The sequence below is a fragment of the Glossina fuscipes genome, unplaced genomic scaffold (assembly GCF_014805625.2).
Source record: "Glossina fuscipes isolate IAEA_lab_2018 unplaced genomic scaffold, Yale_Gfus_2 0, whole genome shotgun sequence".
In the NCBI taxonomy this organism is placed as follows: Eukaryota; Metazoa; Arthropoda; class Insecta; order Diptera; family Glossinidae; genus Glossina; species Glossina fuscipes.
In genome coordinates this window covers 4877855-4897240 of record NW_023998414.1, presented here as the reverse complement: position 1 = coordinate 4897240, position 19386 = coordinate 4877855, and the positions used below count along the sequence as shown (strand labels likewise).

At 33.3% G+C, this 19386-nt stretch overlaps 1 protein-coding gene across 1 annotated transcript in view; it reads right to left on the bottom strand.

The window, feature by feature from the left end:
* The window catches only part of LOC119633415 (Ca(2+)/calmodulin-responsive adenylate cyclase), a gene marked incomplete at its 3' end in the record, with an annotated part of 103734 nt that extends 91172 nt beyond the window's left edge, over positions 1-12562 (bottom strand). Inside the window, exon 1 of the mRNA XM_038026963.1 lies at positions 12201-12562. The remainder of the gene's footprint in view (positions 1-12200) is intronic.
* Positions 12563-19386: the final 6824 nt, after the last annotated feature.

The following is a 19386-nucleotide window of genomic DNA, read 5'->3' as shown; positions in this document are numbered from 1 at the left end:
AGCAATAACGCCCGAAACAATGCACTCTGTCTCTTTGACTTGACCTCACAAGTAACACTGCATACAGGTAGTAAAATAGCACAGAACTTCTCCGTTAACCTGTCACTATAATATAGACAAGATAATCGTTCAGATCAGCAAAAGATATTTTCAAATAGTTGAAGAGGTCAAGCACAAGCCTAAATAAGTGAAATAAACTATTTTTTATCTGCAATGTCTTTTCTTGCTTTTTTTTTAGTATCCTTCGCCCTATTCTTGAAATTTAAAAGATTGTATATTAAAAGCCAATTGAATAAAGGGTAAAACCCGAGACAATTTCACTTCGCCTATGTCTCTTAAATTGAAGGCAATTTTCATCTTATTTTGTGGGAGAAGCGGTAAGAGTACGAATTCATGCAGTTGTTGTTTGTTAATAGTGATAAGAGATGAATGAATGAACCGAAAGCAAAAAGTGAAAGAAATTACAAATCGTATTACGAACTGTAACGACATGGAAATTAGTGGATCTGTTGCAAACGTGAGGCGGGAAGCGGCATAGAACTACGATTCTGCTTGACCCTTATTGCGTAGCTTAGCCGCGCTTAGCGTAACCACTGGTAAACAGTTCACAGCGTAGCCTTGAAGCGAAATTAATTTGCCATTTATTTAAGATTTGGACCTTCGGAAACCCTGTTGAGCGTGCAAACCAGAAGAGAGCAATTGCGGCTTGTTACTTGCTTTATGTACACAATTACTGTTGATAGATATTTCTCTCTATGGAAAGGACTAGGATGCAGTCTTGCGACTACTATTCGCCTTGCTTTTTGGCCTTTCTAATGTATCAGTTCTTGATGAACGTGAGTACATAAGTCACTTTATCCATGTATGTTGGTCTACTTCCGTACATGCTTATAATTTCTGAACTTTTAGTCAAAGCGTTTCTTCTCGTGCTCATCGTGTTATCAAAATTTATTCAAAGATTGTCCCCCAATTTTTTCTTTTTTCTTTTTTTCAAAACTATAGCAACAAACTTCAGAGTTAATAAAGTCTCTCTGTCAAATTCGGAAATGAAGAAAATCGAAAGAAAAGTTTGTCCCAAAACACCAAACAATCGTATTTTAAATCCAACTATACAAGGTCTCCCAAACAAATGCATGCACATATTGCGTAATTATGAAAACGGTATATATTTCGAGGTATTACAGATTAAGGGTACAGGTTAAAGAAGACCGTTGTAGAATTTATTTAGTGAGCGCAAATGTTCAGATTGATGCGCAATTGAATCCATATATTGTTAATAACATGAAAAGCAATAGAATCGCAAACCTGGCGAATCATTTCTTTAGGAATTTCATTACATTCTCGATACATTTCCGCCTGCAACTGATCATCTGTTGTCGATTTTATCAGATAAACTTTATTTTTGAAGCGTCCCCACAGAAAAAAATCCAGTCACTTGGGGTCTGGAGAGCGCGGAAGCCATTCGATGGATGATTCATTGAGTTAAGCTCTCTCAGAAGATACTCAATCTTGTTGTCCTCGAACTACTGACGACTGCACAAAATTCAAGTAACCGGCACACATTCACAGTGTTTTTTGGGACACTCTGTACATTCATAATGACATGTGAGACACAACGAAATGGTATAAAAGCACGGTTTTAAACACATCGGGCACATGATATACAATGCATAACGAGCGAATGGGTCTTTGCTGTATTTTACACTACAATTTCGAGCAGATATCATACGCTTGCGTATGCAGAGGCTAGTGGTGGTGAGCTCATGTTGAAAATTTAATTTTTCCCTTTTTTTTTTTTTTATTCGAATTTAATGCAATTTTATTCGCTTAACCCATTAACCAGGGACGGCGAATGAATGAATTCCTAAAAACACGATGTCAGTAAACTTAACAAAACAATTTTTATTAATAATAATAATAATAATAATGATAATAATAATAATATATGTAAACTCGACGCACAAAGGCACACACGCCAATCTGTAACAAACGGATAAAAGCTTTTTAAAATCGCAAAATATGCTGAAAATACGAGAAGCATTAATCTTTGCCTTTGCCGTTTATTGCGAATGTATAAAATAAACAACAAATCCGGCAGAACAAGGAACAACGTCGGAAAGAAATTCCTGAGATGTTTGCATAAACAATTCGCATATAAGCTAACAAATAACGAACAAATATATCTAAAATATTAGCCATAATTATACGCTTATACAGAAAGCATTCTGGTACTTATTCACTTGTGCGTGAATATTATAAATATTTATAAACATAATATCTTAATAGTTCATCTAAGTGTGTGTTGAATTAATTATGTAAGTCATATGAATGCGAGTAAGCACAATCTAGCCGGGCAAGGCCGACCCCTAGATACCCACATCATTTCACCTAGTACAGCTATTCACTCGTCTTGCTAGTAAGAAGCCACAAAGCTTGCACGTCACTTTCGCGCAAAGGCATAGAATCCTTGAACGGCCGCATATTGGAGAATGCCCAAAACATCATATGACTTGATCCAAATTTAGTAAACTTAACTTAGTTCCGAAAATTTTATTCATTTTTAGTTTTCCTCATAAAAAATTTGAAATTCGACTTTCTCTCCATATAACAGGTTGCTTTTCATGATATTCGGGTCTAAAAAATAGATCTGTACGATCCAAAAATCCTAACGGTATTTTTTTGCTCCTATGCACCAATTCTCCTTATCAAATATTAAAAATTTAAACTTAAGCTAATTGTTGATCAGGAATCTTAGGTGGGGTGGGGCCCCGCAGATCCATATAGTTCAAACTTGATCCACTCAATTTCTATCTGAAATCATTATTATGAACCAAGTTTAACAATTGCGTCTTGTTCGTACATAAGTGTTTACGTTTCCTGAGATTCCCTGTATGCCCTGATATCCAATGAATACACCTACAAGGTCCAAATTAGGTAATGTCGATTTGTTTGCCAATTTGCTGTTATGAGTAGTGTGTAGTATTCGCCATGAAATATTGAAAATTGTACCTTTTTATCACATAAAGGTTCAGATTTCGTACGAACGGTCATCTGGGAGAGAACGCATTAACCGAACCAAATTTTTTTTTATTTTAAATAGACGTAAAAGCATGCATTTATTCTTAGTGTTTCCTTCTTACTCAAGTGCCCATGACTCGCCGGCATTACTAGGCGATGTTCAATGTTCTTTCAATGCTCAATGATGCTTTGCAAAAACTCGTACAATTCTCTCCTCAATTAACGTTCCTTAGTATGCGCGGTTTGCTTACATCATATCTAAATCAATTTTTTATCTCTAAAGGCGTCGTATTATTCGTAAATTAAATCGAATCGTTCGCTGTTGTCGGCTGTCAAACTTTTGCATGTTTGTCACAATTTAGTGGTTCGATCCCATCTCGGATTCTTACCGGCTGTGAGTGTGCCTCAATGCTGGACGCGGACATGCATTCTTTCTATTTTCCTTATATATTTTTTTTTTCTCTTTCTTCTTTATTTAATTTTTTTTTTTTTTTTTTTAGTTTATATTAGTTTTGTCATAATATTTACTAAGGTTAACTATTAAGTAACCCTAGATGACTGAATCGTCATTTTTTAGGGAAAAAGTTGAAGTTACCTTCGTGGCTCGTCTGCGTATGCCCATCGAAATTTTGTATTTTACCTTTCGCAGTCATAAACATTCAAACAACTGCGAAAAGACGGACGGACAGACATAATTAAAACAACTTGATTTGTTCAGCTCGGAAATGGTACAAAGGCAATAACTAATGTGCGATAATCTTACGATTAGAGTTCAAAGTTGATTATAATTGCTTTCTTATTAAGTAATGAAAAATTGTTCTTATAATGTGTGAGTATCCCAATATACATGCATATACTAACACTAAATAGTTTATTGTCAAATATTTAAGAATCGATAATGTAAGTAATGAGTTGGGAGAAGGAATTAAAAGTTGCATTTTGAAAGTTGTTTATTTGTTGTTTATTTATTTGTTATAAAATCGATAAGATTTATATTTTGAAAATTTTTAACTGACAGCTCTCGAAGGAAACAAACAGGTGTAAAAGGTTAATTAACATAAAATTACAAAAACTAAATAAAATATGTATATATGTGTGTGTGCGTATATACAAATTATTACTTAATGAAGCAAAAAAACAACAAAAAAAAAAATAAAACAATGACTAACTAGCATGAAAACTTAATGAGATCCTTATATATGTATTATGTCCGTATATTTGTGAACATGTTTCGTATATAACAATAACACTTCATTCATGCACAGAAGCTGTTATCTGCTTCGCGTTCATGCACCGCTGATTTATTTTTCTTGTTTATTTTATTTATTTCTTTTTATTTTTTACTTTATTTATTTACTTTATTTTTTTTTTTTTTCTTTCTTTCTTTCTTTCTTTCTCCTAGCTTTAATATATTCCTTTTCTTCTTCCTACTTATGCGTACTTTACTTCCCTCAACTTTCAACACATTTTATCCAAGTCATACACGATTCCGTATTAAAAGAGAGGAAAAAAAATGTTACATACATTTATACGTATACGTTAACGCCATGCACTAACAACAATAATTGTTAAAGTTAAACTTTAAAAGGAAATTCAATGTAAAAGTTAAAAATATATTACTAAACTTGAGATATTTGCAAAGGTTTTGACTCTGACGCACCACTCTCCGCATAAATGAAAATACAAGAAATTACAAAAAAAAAAAAAAAAAAAGAATCTAATGAAAGACTGAATACTACTGTACGCTGTGTATACATTACACATGAAGCAAATATTGCCAAACTATCAGCGAATGAGAGACGCTGACTAACTTAAAACCCAACTTCTTGAGAAGTTAATTAATTTTAATGGAATACTTAATGATTTACCAAATTAGATTACTAACGTCTGCCGCACATACAAACTTAACAACATGCTTAGCTTAGCTGATGTGGTCCTTATGATTAAAAAACTTTTTCTAAAAAAAATCTTTAACAAAACCTTGTTTTGTGTTCGCTTCTCTATGTGTGCGATTAACTCAAAAGCAAAAGTAAATAAACGATATTCCTCCGGGGCTCGAACCTTGTGTGCGCCCATCAACTCAACTAAGAAAATAATCAGTGAAAAGAGTCTGTATAATCTGTAATCGCTTTAAAACGAATCGCAGACGCCCATCAATTTAGGTTAAGATGCAAGAGTCGCAAACTATCTCTTATCTATATCCGTAGACCAGATAGGCTCATATATTTTCAGTTAACTTTAGATTCACATATCAGCCTAAAGGCTATTCTTGCGTACGCAAAAGAGTTATCATATTTTTTCAATCGAGATTCGTTAAGACTGTATATGTATATATGCGAAGCGAATTCTTGGCGAGCGTAACAAAAGGCGAAATACAAAGGCGAAATGAATCAACGGAATCTTACACTTACACTGATCAAGTAAAATGTATTATATTCCCATTGTTCATGATTGGTATAATAAATATAAAATACTTTTGGATGAGAGGGTGTCTTCTCGATACCCCCATCATTGCACTACTTGTGCTACAAAGGTATATTAAGATGCCTGCCATACATGGAAGGACTTGAGATAGATCCAACATTTACTATGACAGTTCAGAAGATGGTTCTGAATCGATGATGTAAGCTTGTCGTTCCGTCTGTCCTTCCGGTTTTCGTTTATTGTTTGACCGACAGGTTGCGATTTTGGAGATATTTTGATCGAATTTCGTATACTAAATGGTACTTTAGCTCAAGCATGAGAGCTGAACTGAAAATGGCTCGGATTGGACCACACTCTCGACTACTTCCCATATAACGCCTCATGTTGAAAAGTCGTTGTATGAATGATTGTAGAATGGTATAGGATATCTAAGGGTGGGCTGTGGCCTAATAAAGAGTTGTGGGTGCCTGTTTTACTTAAGACGATGAGTCACTCTCAATTTTTACAACAACTTCAATAAAATCAAATTAAAAATTTTGCTATAATCTTATGGTGTTGGCATGAGAAGTGTTTTAAAATTGTCTTGCAAAGTCGTTGTCATCTGCCAACTATTGCATATGTATGCGTACACTTTTAATTTTTTATCTAAGCTCTGGTGACTTTAAAATTGGCAACAACATGCTAACGAAATAAGGCAACGGACATAAACAAGCTTTCTCTAATGGTTTATAAAGGCTCAGCAAATACCTCGTAAGGCTTAGGAAATGATGGATCTCTAACATTATGCTCCTTTCCTTTTTTGTTAACGACAATAACAAAGTTACTCGAATTTTACACCACAATCTCTTTGCGTGCATTACAAATATTTTACGCAAACTTGACTGATAATGAACTGCTGACGTAATTGGCAAAATGATTCGATGCGGCAACGTAGAACAGTCTTTCTTCATATTTCGAAAGAGGAAAATACAAAAAGTCAATCATAGCTCTACACGCTCTTCTTCTTTTCTTTTTTTTTTTTTTTTTTTTTTTTTTGTTTATGCTTCATATAGTTTATAAGGCAAATCTATAAATAACATCCATAACTCGAGAAGTTAATGAAGTAAATTTAAAAATTCAAACATTGCTTGCATTGCATACACACACTACCATACTCGCTTAAGTAATGCTAAAATATCAAGATATAACAAGTTGAGTATAACGAGTGAAATCGTGCTTTACGAACTCGTACGGACATCCTGAAGGGTCCGATATTGCTCACATTCCCCACCATCCAATATCCACATTATATGGAGTGCTAATGCGCAGAGATGATTATTGTTTTGAACGAGGCGAGACCATATCGTTCTCTTCCTGCGGAGAAATAAGTTATGATGCTGTCTCTCTCTTGCTAGTCGACATTAGCTTAAGTTTTCTTATATAATAATAAACGTATTGAGTGGTTTTTACACTTTCAGCTCTTCTTCGTTTCGTTCTCTTTGTATTCATATACCCTGAATGGGCAAAAGGTAGGCAAAGAGGAGTCTCGTTAAGTCTCACATTGATCATGCGGGAAGTCGCAAAATAATATTGTCCTCGCATTAAATATCTTTTCCGCTTGGAATTGGGAATGAGTTCCGAAGTCGCATTATCATATACTCGTCTTTGCCTGAATATGGAAAAGTTCTTTGATGAAATTTGCAAATTAGGAAACATATCAGATAGCTTTAAAAATCTCTAATTTGCATATGAGATGATATCAATCAGTTCTTCGCTTTTCCTCTATTCTCTTCTCCTGCTCTTCTCTTTTTCACAAACATCTATCTAATAAATATGCTGTAAATATCAATCTGCTGCAATTTGTGCATAACGCAAGTGCCTTGAATTCCATTTCTCCGCGTCAATGCCTTCTATTGCAAGCAATGGATGCGATGAAGTTAAAAATAGAAAATATAAATACTTTATACCATACTTAAGCAGACTTCTTGGGCATGAAAAGTAAAATAAAAAAAATTAAACTCTCCACCTATTTACAGCGTCGAGTATCTACAAGCAAACAAAAAAAAAAAATAAAGCAATTATTATGCAAATAAGGCAACCCGTACGAGTTTAACTAATAGTCAATAACTTCATTTATCAGCTGCGCTTAAGCGAATCGCAAACAAATCAAAAATAATTAACAGTTAATTAAACACTGGTTACTGATTAGTTTAAGGAAATTACTAAACCACACTCACATTGGTTAAAGGACACAGTCCCTTGTTGCTTTCAACAAATTCATTTTTGCGCCCTCTATGGGATACGTGTTACGTAGATTAGATTTTGAAAACCTCAACCTAATCAAGGACATCCACTACTTTGCATATATATTTGTATGGGCGCGTTATCACTGCCTGCAAGTTTAGTCTGTAAAATTCAGTTTTTCTACTTTTTTTTTACTTTCTCTACCTTGCTCTTGGTCTATCTTAACAACAGACGTGTGAATGTGTAGCATTGATTAAGGATATAATACACTTTACGGACTCCTTGACTGAATGTGGTACCAGTTAGGTCATGCCTCGACGTCCTCGTCCCTATCGCTGTGAGCTATTTAATGTACATGATAAATATACCATAGAATGGTCGCCATTGGCATTTTACATGGATAGAGAAAAGACATGTCATTGAAGCCGGCACATATGAGTAGAGATTTATGAGTAGATTCCTTTTATTTGGTTTTCCTCGCTTACATCAAATTGTGGTTAATCTCGAATAATAAGAAAATGAAGGTTAGTTAGTAGAAGAGTAGTATAGCTATCCTTTAGTTAAGAGGGTTGACATGGGCCATGACATGATGTAAATTACAGCCCACACAGTGTGCACAATAGACTTCTAGTACACGTCTTTTCCTCTTTTCCACACAACCTAATGCCTGAGCGAAAAAGCGAAAGCTTTTAGTTTCTTCTCTGCAAAGTTACACTTGCGCCTATTTGTCATCACATGGATCTTAGTGGTAAGTGACAAATGTTTCCTCAAAGATTAAAAAGTTATGTAACGCAGTTATTGCATCAACTCCTTGTTATACTCAACAACACACAGAAGGCCTTTAAGCAGGCCCGGCTTGCTTCAAACCGATCAATTGCAAATCATAGTCGGAATCGATTTGAGCATGTCCCTCACAGTTTATGAGATGTTCCTACCAAATTCGGTGCAATGATGTGATTAGACACAAGGATCACATGATTGAAAATAAATTAAATCGGAACACGCGCCAATAAACGTTTTGCCTATCGCTTATCGCCTATCGCCTGTCGCCTATTTGCAAAAAGTCATTACAAAGACAAAACAAATTTGCCATTTCCAAAATTTTAGTATTTTATGGCGAAAGTTGGTAAAGAATGATAAATGCCTTGAGAAGAAAAATAATTTTAGTTCAAATTAATTTTTTGGTTTCCCATCTGCGAAGCAGCTCTCATAGGAAGGACGCACACTTAACATGAGGAGAAAGCATAATTTATTAAGGAAATGAATGAAGAACAACCGTATCAGGCACAAAAACAAAAATCAATAACAAATTTATTAAGTATCCATCTTAATTAACAAGCTTTTACGTCTCGTCAAAGACTTTTAGAACAGAACAGAGGTATAATCTATCAGGCGAATCACCTCATCCACGGTATACCATGAACGGTTTAAGAAAACAATTTTTCATTTTGATAGGGGCGAAATAAATTAATTGCTGAGCGATATTTTTATCCGCCTACAATTCTTGGATATAATCTTCAAAACTCCGTCAAACTTAGGGTACAACAATTTTCTAATGAAATTCGATGCGAACTATTACTAGGTTGAAACTCATCAACTTTCTACTTTGCATCCTTCAAACAGCAAAGAGGTGAGTGACTATTTGACGTTGCACTTGTTTTGGTTTTTCCTTTTCGAGTGACTAACCACTCAGGGGAGGTTGCCCGTGTACGTCAGGAGCAAATAGGGAAAGAGAGAAGACGGAAAGTATTAGTCACAGCTTTGGTGGAGATAAGCAATCGGTCTTTAATCGGACTCAGTACTCACTATATCTGCGAGTAAGCGTTGACAAGGCGCACTGAAATTTGACATTGCGAACATCGAGTTGGTACTCGGGGGGTTTTATCGATTATCAAGCCAAAGGATAATATCGCTTGGCGTGGACATCTTTTAACCGGAATGTATTCTTTAAGTGTATGTGTGTGTGTGTGTGTGTGTGTGTGTGTGTGTGTGTGTGTTTGTGTTTGTGTGCATGCAGGTAAGTATTTTAAGCAAATTCAAATGCAATTCAATTCAATCAATTTCCTTTCAATATTTATTCATGCAAATTAGTTTCTGTTAAAACTTTACTTTTCTCCTTTTATTTCATTTATTTTGTAATCACAAATCAAGGTCTTTGATTTGATAAACTATACTACTTTCTCTTTGCAGTCAAGTTAAACACATTGTATTTCTCTTTATCGACACTAATATAATTATCTATAATAATAGCAGTAGTAGTAAGAAGAAGATATAAATTTGTAACATTTGCAAAGATCGCTTGATTTGTAATACCCAGGAATCCACAATACTTGAAACCAAGTTTGAGTTTTTTTAACAGGCGGGAATTGATTGCAATGCAAATCATATTCAGAATGGGATTAATTGCAATAAACTTTTGAATGAAGAAATTCTTATATAATGGATAATGAAAATGCGCAAATACTTTAAGCAAGAATTTTCTGTATACACATATATATCAGAGATGATTGAAAAAAATGCCCTCTCCTTGCGAAATCATAATTTTTATATTCATTTCATTTACTCAATGATGATGAATATTTTTTATATGCATATGTTAAGTGCTTTAAAAACCTCTTACCCTCACGAGATCGTTACTTGTATATACATTTCATTCAGTGAATTCATAGCCTTGTCGGCAGACAACTTATATATTATGTGCGCAATATTTTTGTCTCCCTTAAAACTTTATAAAGATGGGGTACTTTCAGCAACTCAAAGAACAACAAATACAAATTCTTTCGTTTAATAGCTTACCCAATATATACTCAATTAATTTTTAATTAAGTTACTTGGCAAAACAAGACTGACAAGAAAGAAATTATAATCCGATTAGACTTCATCTCTTAACATCCATCATTTGCTTATTCTAATTCTGACATACATATCTCCTATATATATATATATATATATATATATATGTATATGTAAAATGAAAAAAAATAAATAAATCTTTTTATGAGATTTTCGGCAAGAAAACCAAAGAATATACATGTTTCCATAACTGTAACACGTAGCCAACATATAAAAAGCAACTGCCCACTTATCCACTTGCTAACGTATATAAGTATCATCTACCAAAAAAGAAGAAAAATAACAGAAAGGGCACAGAGTGACAAACTTAGCAGATTAACACATCTAAGATTATGAGCACTCGAAAAGAGCATATATCTAATAACAAAGCAAAAGTATTATTTATTTTAACATTTAAAGATTAATATTCAATTTTTGCTAAACATAAATCTAAGACTGAAAAGCTAGAAAACGGGTTTTAATCACTTATTCGTTCGTCTAACAGATGGACAGAAGGGCATTATTAAGGAGCAACTTGCTTAGGCTTTATAACATCAGCAAAACGAGCTTAACGAGCTATGCAAGCGTAAGCTTTCTAAACGAGTAGCATCTATAATATTATCTATGATTTTTTTATCCTTCTTGAGCTAAAAAGCAGATAAAAATGAACAAGAGGACGATCACGTATGAAAAATTAAAGTTTGTGTTTCGTTTTCAGCCGCTTTTTCTAAATAGCTACCTCCCAGGCCAATTGGTCGGGATATCAGAGAGAGGATCTCTTTTCTCGTTCATGTATATAGCTTGCGATGTCTTCGACAATTAACAAATTTAGTTCCTCTGATAAGTGTAAAAACTATTTTTAAAATTCAATAAAAATGTATGTAATACATATATATATATATATATATATATATTACATTTTTGTAGCCTTGTAATATCATCATATCTCTTTTGTTGGCATAGCTAGATTACATATATTACAACTCAGCTCAAGTTTATATGAACGATCGAGTCATAAGTCCGTGTGCTTACCACTTCGATCGCACATAGAGCGGAAATATTCTCGTCACTTAATTAGCATTTTTTTGCCCAGATGTGATTGTGGGGATCATGATGACGACCCTTAACGGGGGCGATACCACAAATAAAGTTTTCGTCTAAGTTGGCCAAATATGAATTCCATAGCCTCTATTAGAATTTGTTGGGTTTTCTTAACTTTCTTATTGAGGACTCTTTGAGAAGGGAAATGCATGGCAACCAATCTATCGTCATATCAACAAACACAAAATCAATATTTGAAAAAGTTTGAGTTGCGCAAGTGATCTCGTAACCCGAACTCCTATTGAGCATTTCAATATGCGTACACGATGTCAAATGCAAACTTAATTGTTACCCCCAAACATGACAACATATTTATATGTTTGTATATGTAATAATTCAGAAAATGAAAACAACAGACGACCTATCTACTACTCCTTTATCTTTTTTCCCATACAAAATGTTAGAAGAAGAAGAAGAAGAAGAAGAGAGAAAAAAAAAACAAGAAAAAAAAGATGAAAATGTCAGCTTTACTTCGGAAGACCCTTTTCTACTAAACTAAATGCAATCTATATGAAATTATATTAAAAGGCATGATATTTGTAATATGATTGCATGCACAAGCGAATTTACTTACTTACTTACTTACTTACTTACTTACTTACCTTTTTGTTCTTATTCATGAGTACAGCAGATCCAGAGATGATTTCATTTATTCAGCCACAGACATAATGCAGACGCAACGAAAACAAGAGGAAGGGTGTAGAAGAGAAACTGAAAAAGTTGTTATTCACCCCACAATGTAAGTACGTACGCGTAATACACACACAAAAATCAGTTAGTATCACTTTTCGAACACTTTTTGTTTTGCTCTTAATCAACGGAAGCTTTTACTGATGAATGAAAAATATAAACGTTCGAGTGAGAAGCAGTAAACGAAAACAATAAATACACCGTACATGAAAAGAACAGTTGCTCACTGAAGCAAACTCAGCGACAAGTAGCGATAACGACGACAGCAATTTTACTTTAATTTTGTATTTAAGAAAAAAAAACAAAAATAAAAAAAAAAATAAAAAGAATAAAAAAGAAAAAAACAGTTAGCGGTTATTTGCTGTTGTTGCTGCACAATGCATTATACACAATGCACAAACTCTGAATTTGTTCTATTTTTTTTTATTTATTTATTTTTTTTTAATTTTTTTTTTTTTTTTGATTGTCTGTTTTCTATTTTTTTTAATTTATCGCATACCAAGGTGTAGAAAAACGATCAGATCACACTAAAATTGCACAGCTGGAGATTTCAAATTACTTAAGTGTTAAGAGAAGCAAAAAAAAAATGCATTTATTTTTCTTTTTAGTTTGCTAGCTATTCAATGTTCTTCATTTACAATTGATCCATTTTGATTAATTTTCATACCACACCGCAACTGACAATGACAAACACGTACCTGACACCTCTAAAGTCCCTTATATGCACCGAATATATCGGTTAAGCTCGTGTCCCGTATGCGCTGAACATTTCTGAGACAAGTACTTTATCGTTAGAACGAATTGGGTAAACTAGATATTTAGTTTGCTCCGTCAAAATGGCGTAATCTATCGAATGAGTGACGTAAGTTTTGAATTATAAAATACAAGGGTTAACGAGAGATGGCGCCCTTAGCGAACGAAGTCTCCTCTAAATTTTGTTAATGCAATTTGTTAACTAAATCGATGTAAGGACACGGTATTAGCACATTGATGATTTATGTTAACTTTCATGAATCGCTCATCGCGCTGTTGTCTTTACATCAAGTAGATGAAATTCTATACGTCGCGATTCCATATGCATCGCTTTAAGTAAACACAAGAAAATCGTAAAAATATTAACCGATTAATCGAATTTTTCGATACTCCAGATATATAAATATTTTCGAAAATTTTAGATGGACGTCTGTCATTGCTTCGGCAGTTACTAAAAGGAAAATTTTAAACATACTTACGAGCTCGCACAACGAGTAAGCACAACTTAGCTTGAGAACACAACCTGACAAAATTTATAGGTTGCAACGTTATATCTCAAAGTGCGCGTCTTGAGTTCACACACACACAATGCAACCAACTAAGCAGAAACGTGGCTAAATCACGCTGTCTCCTTCTATATTATGTGCATATATACCAAGCAACACGAAATGTTGCAACAAGAAAAAGCGATCGAGCTAAGTGGTTGTGTATGGCAAGCTTACAAAACATCGGTGCAAATTGAATAAATTTTTAAAACTAAAAGGAATTATGTTTTCACTCTTTAATTACATTCCGCCTCCAGATTAAAATTTGAAGCGTTTTTCCCCAAAAACATATAAAGTCTTCAAAAAATTTATATTCTTACAAACTAAACGATTATAGTACAGTAGCGCTTTGGCCGCTCAAATCTTTCACGTATTTTCGCTACAAAATAGCAAAACTTGACTTTATTGCCCGATGAAGGACGATTTCATCGTCAAAACTTTTTTAAGGGAATGATAAGGTTGTGGGTTGACCATAAAAATACATTGGCAAACGTCACATAGAGATGTGAGCAGGCGGACAGATGGACGTACAGTGTTGAAGCGACTCAGAAAATCATTTTGAATCGATTGATGTAATGCACGGCGAATCTGTTTTAAGTCATTCTTACTGCATGTTACCACTCCTCGGATAAGCGACGGAAATACACACTTCGCGCTGAAAAAGATCTATTTTCTTGATAGAGATATAATATTTCAAAATTTTTATTAGATCCGTTCGCCTATCCAAAAATTATTGGCTTTCGCGACATAGACTGACTCCAACTAAAAATTCATTTTCTTGAGATACGTTCATCAAGTTGTTTATAAAAATTCAACCTTTGAATGCAAAAATTGACATAAAAGTTAAGACTGAAAATGTCTTTCTAAGTCTACACTTGTTACAATATTCGACAACTTCAAGCTTCATACCCACATACGTGGCAACATACGTGTAAAGTTAACTTTTGACTCAGATTGCAACATACATTCATAATTTCGTATTAATGAACCAAGAGAGAGTTGATTTAAACATATCGATTCATTGTTTTGAAATGAGTATGACTATCAATCGTATGCATACGCTTCCAATAGTTGGAAATATTATAATCGGGAACTTATATACAAGTCTATATAGCATATATAGATCTAAAATATTTAACAAAGCCCATTGAAAATGCGTTCTCTTGGCCTATAACAAATAGATCTTTCAAAATGTGATCCGATCCGAACCATTTTCAGTTACATTTGTTTTTGGACGAAAACACGCCAGTGTAAAATATCTCGAATATGACCGCCTATAAATAGAACAAAAAAATCAAAACGGACACGCGGGCAGACAAGCTTAAAATCACTGCCTGAATCGATCGGTATAATGAAAGATGAGTCTGCATACATCCGCACAGACTTAATTTACCTTTGTACCACAAGTGGTGTAAGTCATAAAAACTAAACACGATCCAGAGTAACAAACATTTTCTTACATTTTTCATTCTAATTGCAGCCAGATTAACATTAACCAAGAACAATATCGATCCAATCAGAATTGGCAAAGAAAATGGCAAAACTTTGTGTGTGTGAAAGTTGTTTGAGGAATTTTGCTCTATGGCGCTCGCCCGTCACCCCTATATCAATCGATCAATCAAAGCTACCGCATATCCGATGGGATAAGACTCGCGACTGCCAAGTCGATGTTCACTGATTCAAATTTTAATGGAGGTGGTGTAAGTAGGCTTTGTTTTTCATTAGGAATTCAAGTAGCTTTGCTACATAATTATATATGTATATATACATTTCTTATTCTTTCGCTATCGAAAATCTCTCTTAGCTATATTCGCCATAATTTATTGAATACATTTCCCGTTTGAAGGCAACCTAAAAAGACAATCAGTAAGTTTTTCGATATATAATATGGTTCGCGTTTTGTAATCCAATTCGCAACAACAGTAATAAATATTATTTTACTAAAATAATATCTCGAAATCGACTGATTAATGATTGATTGCAATGCGATTACATGTTTTTTGCTCTCCTTCATTGAAATTTTTTGAATGAGAAATGTGACCAAAAAGATGCCGATATTTTAATTTTCCGCATCGTCGACTTGAGAATGGACCTGATCGATCTAGCCAAGACTTTCGTTAAATAAGCTGAAACTTTTCGTATGTGCGGACATTTTCATTTCGTAGTAATTTGTCGTTACTCATACGCCACATTGCTTATGCGATGATAATATGACTCTATCGCTGTCTATCAAAAACTAATGCAAAATTATGCTTACTACACTATGGCTACGAACTGGTGCAGTTTTCCATCATCGAATTTTATTCTATCATTAATCTTGACTTTGTTTTAGATATCATTTTACTTTGAATTAATAATAAAAATGGTTTCCTCTCTTTGAAAAGTCTTTGTCCAACAAATAATATATTGAAAATCATTGTGTTGATAGCTTAATACTGGACGGAAGACGTCACTGCAACTACAATTATAAGCTGATTTCGCAAAAAAAAAGAAAACGCATACCGCGGCGGCAACAACACAAGTACCAACAACTCTTAAAAATCTTATAAAGGAAATTACAAAATGAAATAAAAAATGTCTGCTATTGTCTGCGGCTGTTGAAGCAAACAAGACAACCCAAAACCAAAAGAGCAACAACGACATTTCGGGTAAAAGCAAATAAAAAGGGCGCGACATGCAAGTATAAGTGGAGGAAACAATCACACACACAAACACTTGTATACACAAACACACATATTGACACGGGCACACGGGCAAACGCTTACTCTTCATACCTACCTAACTGCAAAAGAAATTAAGGAAAGACAACATCAACAACATCTTTACGAAAAGTTGTGTAGAACATAAGGGAAATATAATCGAAAAGCCTTAAAAAGTATAGTCAACAAGAATAACAAACGAAAGCAAAAATAAATTCGGTGGAAAGCTATATATATATATATATATATATATATATATACGTATAGAAAAGAAGGTAAGAAAGAAACATTATTTTAATGGTAGACAACAACGATACGCGTCATAAGCGATTGCCCGATAAAATTTACTTAACCATATAACCAATAATTTACAGAAAATAATTCATTGTTCATTAACAATTTTCGTTTGTTTTTCTTTTTATTCTTTTGCTCTCTGGCAACACAAAGTGAAGTTCAGATCCATTACGCGTAAATCGCATTAAATACTAATTGAAAGATTAGAAGATTATCTAACAATTTCAAGAGAAGAAGCATTTTTCGACAATTTTCTAGTTTTAAATTTATTTGCTCTTGTTGTTGTTATTGTTATTGTTGCTATTGTAATTGTTTGTTATTTGTGTTTAGCTTTGAAATATTATGCAAAAGTTTTTATTGATTTTTTCCCAATAGCATAAAATTTGAATTCTATTATTAATAATTATTTAAAATTCATTTTTCCCTTCTTTCAAAATCCACGAAGAAGACATTGAGCTTGTTGCTTGAAATGTTTTCAAAAAAAAAATCATGCAGACAAACACACACACACATATGCACGCCTACGAACATTTATGAATTCATACACAGGCATACGCATAAATGCTTACACCTGATCGTCAATTTACCGAATGTTGATTAAATTCTTCTTTTATATATTTTCTAATAATCTTAAATATACATATATATATATATATATATATATTATTACATTTCAATAAAAACACCGAAAATAAAACTTTGCTAATAAATAATTTTCTTCATTATTTCCAGAATTATTATTTTATTTATTTTTTTTTATTTTTTTTTATTTTTTTTTTTTTCTTTCTTTTTTTCATTAAACTAAATATTTTTCTTTAGCACCATTGTTAGAATACTATACGTTCCGATCACGTTTCAATTTTATGGTTATATGCATATAATTCTTATTTAAAATTTTGTAAGACAACTTTACGTATATTATTTTGCACAAGCGCACAAGCTATCGCGACAAAAAATTCACAAAATTCACATCTTACATACAAAAGAAAAAAAATAAAAAAATATCTTCAAATTATTTCCGATTTTTAAAGTTACCAAGACAACAACAAAATGCCAACTAATAACGCCATCCGTTGTTCACAATTATTTTTTTCTTTTACAAACACCAAAACGCTGAGAATATGAAATTCAATTTTTGAGAGTAAAATGTACTTTGCTTTTGTCGTATGGATGGATGCCCCGCAGAAATGCTGAGAATAAAATTTTTAGTATCACATTCACATACATAGGCAGGGTTCGTTTTACAATCATTGGCAGTAAAGTGAATTCCAATTAAAGACTAAAAGATATTTTTTTACGCTCTTTATTTACCATAAGATATTCTTCTCGATGCATTAACTTAATTCGTTCATGTTTGAAGCTTTGTACTAAACCCAAACAATAACAAATAAACAAACACAACAAATGAGAAAGAGAGATAGACATGAATAAAAACTTGCGCATAAGTTTTTCTTCTCATTTTTTTGCTCTCTTTGTATTGTGCTTACGTAGAGTGACGCTCAATTCATTTTATTTCTTTCATTTTATTGAAAAGTTCTCTTAGAGTTTTTTCTTGCCAGTCGATAGTAAAGAAAACTTTTAATTGTGGATACTTGATAATGAAATCAAGCACACGTTTTCTCTATACATTTCAAGTCAAATGCTTGCCTCGCTATTGAATACCTATTATTTGTATATCTCTTCTATTTGTTTGTATATTTGGCAAAGAGTTTTAAATGAAAATGCACTAAACAGGTTTAATTAGTGAATAAGGTTTCTCCTCTTCTTCTTCACCCTCGCTCGATAACTCAATGTTTTCTCTCTCTCTCTCTCTCTCTCTCTATCTCTCTCTCTCTCTTTCTCTCTCTCCCTACGGTATCTCTCAGATTAGCATACCATCCCTCTTTTTATTTACTCTATTTTAATTGCTCTCTTTCTTTTCCTGGCTTGTTAATTATCGTATGTGTAGCAAATCGTTTTTGGTACTCAATACTTAAAAATTTTTTTTTATTTTTAACAAAAGGTTTGAATCCGTGATAAAAATGAAGTGAAGAACATTGTAGGTTTAGCTTGCACCGAATTTCATATACCATATTCTGGCTTCTCTTTGCTGTGTATTTTCTTATCAAATGAAGTATCGAAAAAGAATTGTTCATCAGAACGACATATACGAAATTTGCTTACATGACGCTTTCGATCTCGATCAATCATGTATTTTGTTAATCCCTATCAATCAACGAACAGTTGCGAGAGTTTCAAAACAATATAATCGGTTGACCTGATTGACTGCTCGGCTTTTAGAAGCTCGTTCAGCATTTCGCAACATGCGAAGTTGAAAAGTGCGGCTAATTATTACAAACATTTTTCAATGTCAATGCATTTAATAATACTTGCTGGTCGTTCTCGCAAATTTTCATCTCCCTGAAAATCCGGTCATAATCCTACATTACTGTAAAAGTGTTCCATCGCTTTCAATGCGTTCTCTAATGAAATTTTATTGAAACGGCTGTGGAAAAGTTGAAAATACAATTCAAAAACTATCCACCGGTTGCTAATACTTTTTTACAAAATCTATATCAATTTGAACGGTTTCTACCTAAAATCCTTCAAAAAAATATGTTTTCAAAGTTATTGGAGTTTGGACACATGCAAGTATTATAAGATGCTCCTTACTTATGTATCAACATTAGTCGAGTTATAGCAGAGCAAATAATAAGAGCAAATTTTGTGTGGGAAAGTGGCAAGAATTGTTGTTTAAGGATTGTATTTTTACACAAGTCCAAACGGGATCGTTAACATGAAAGCATTTTTCAATGAAAATGGCCTGA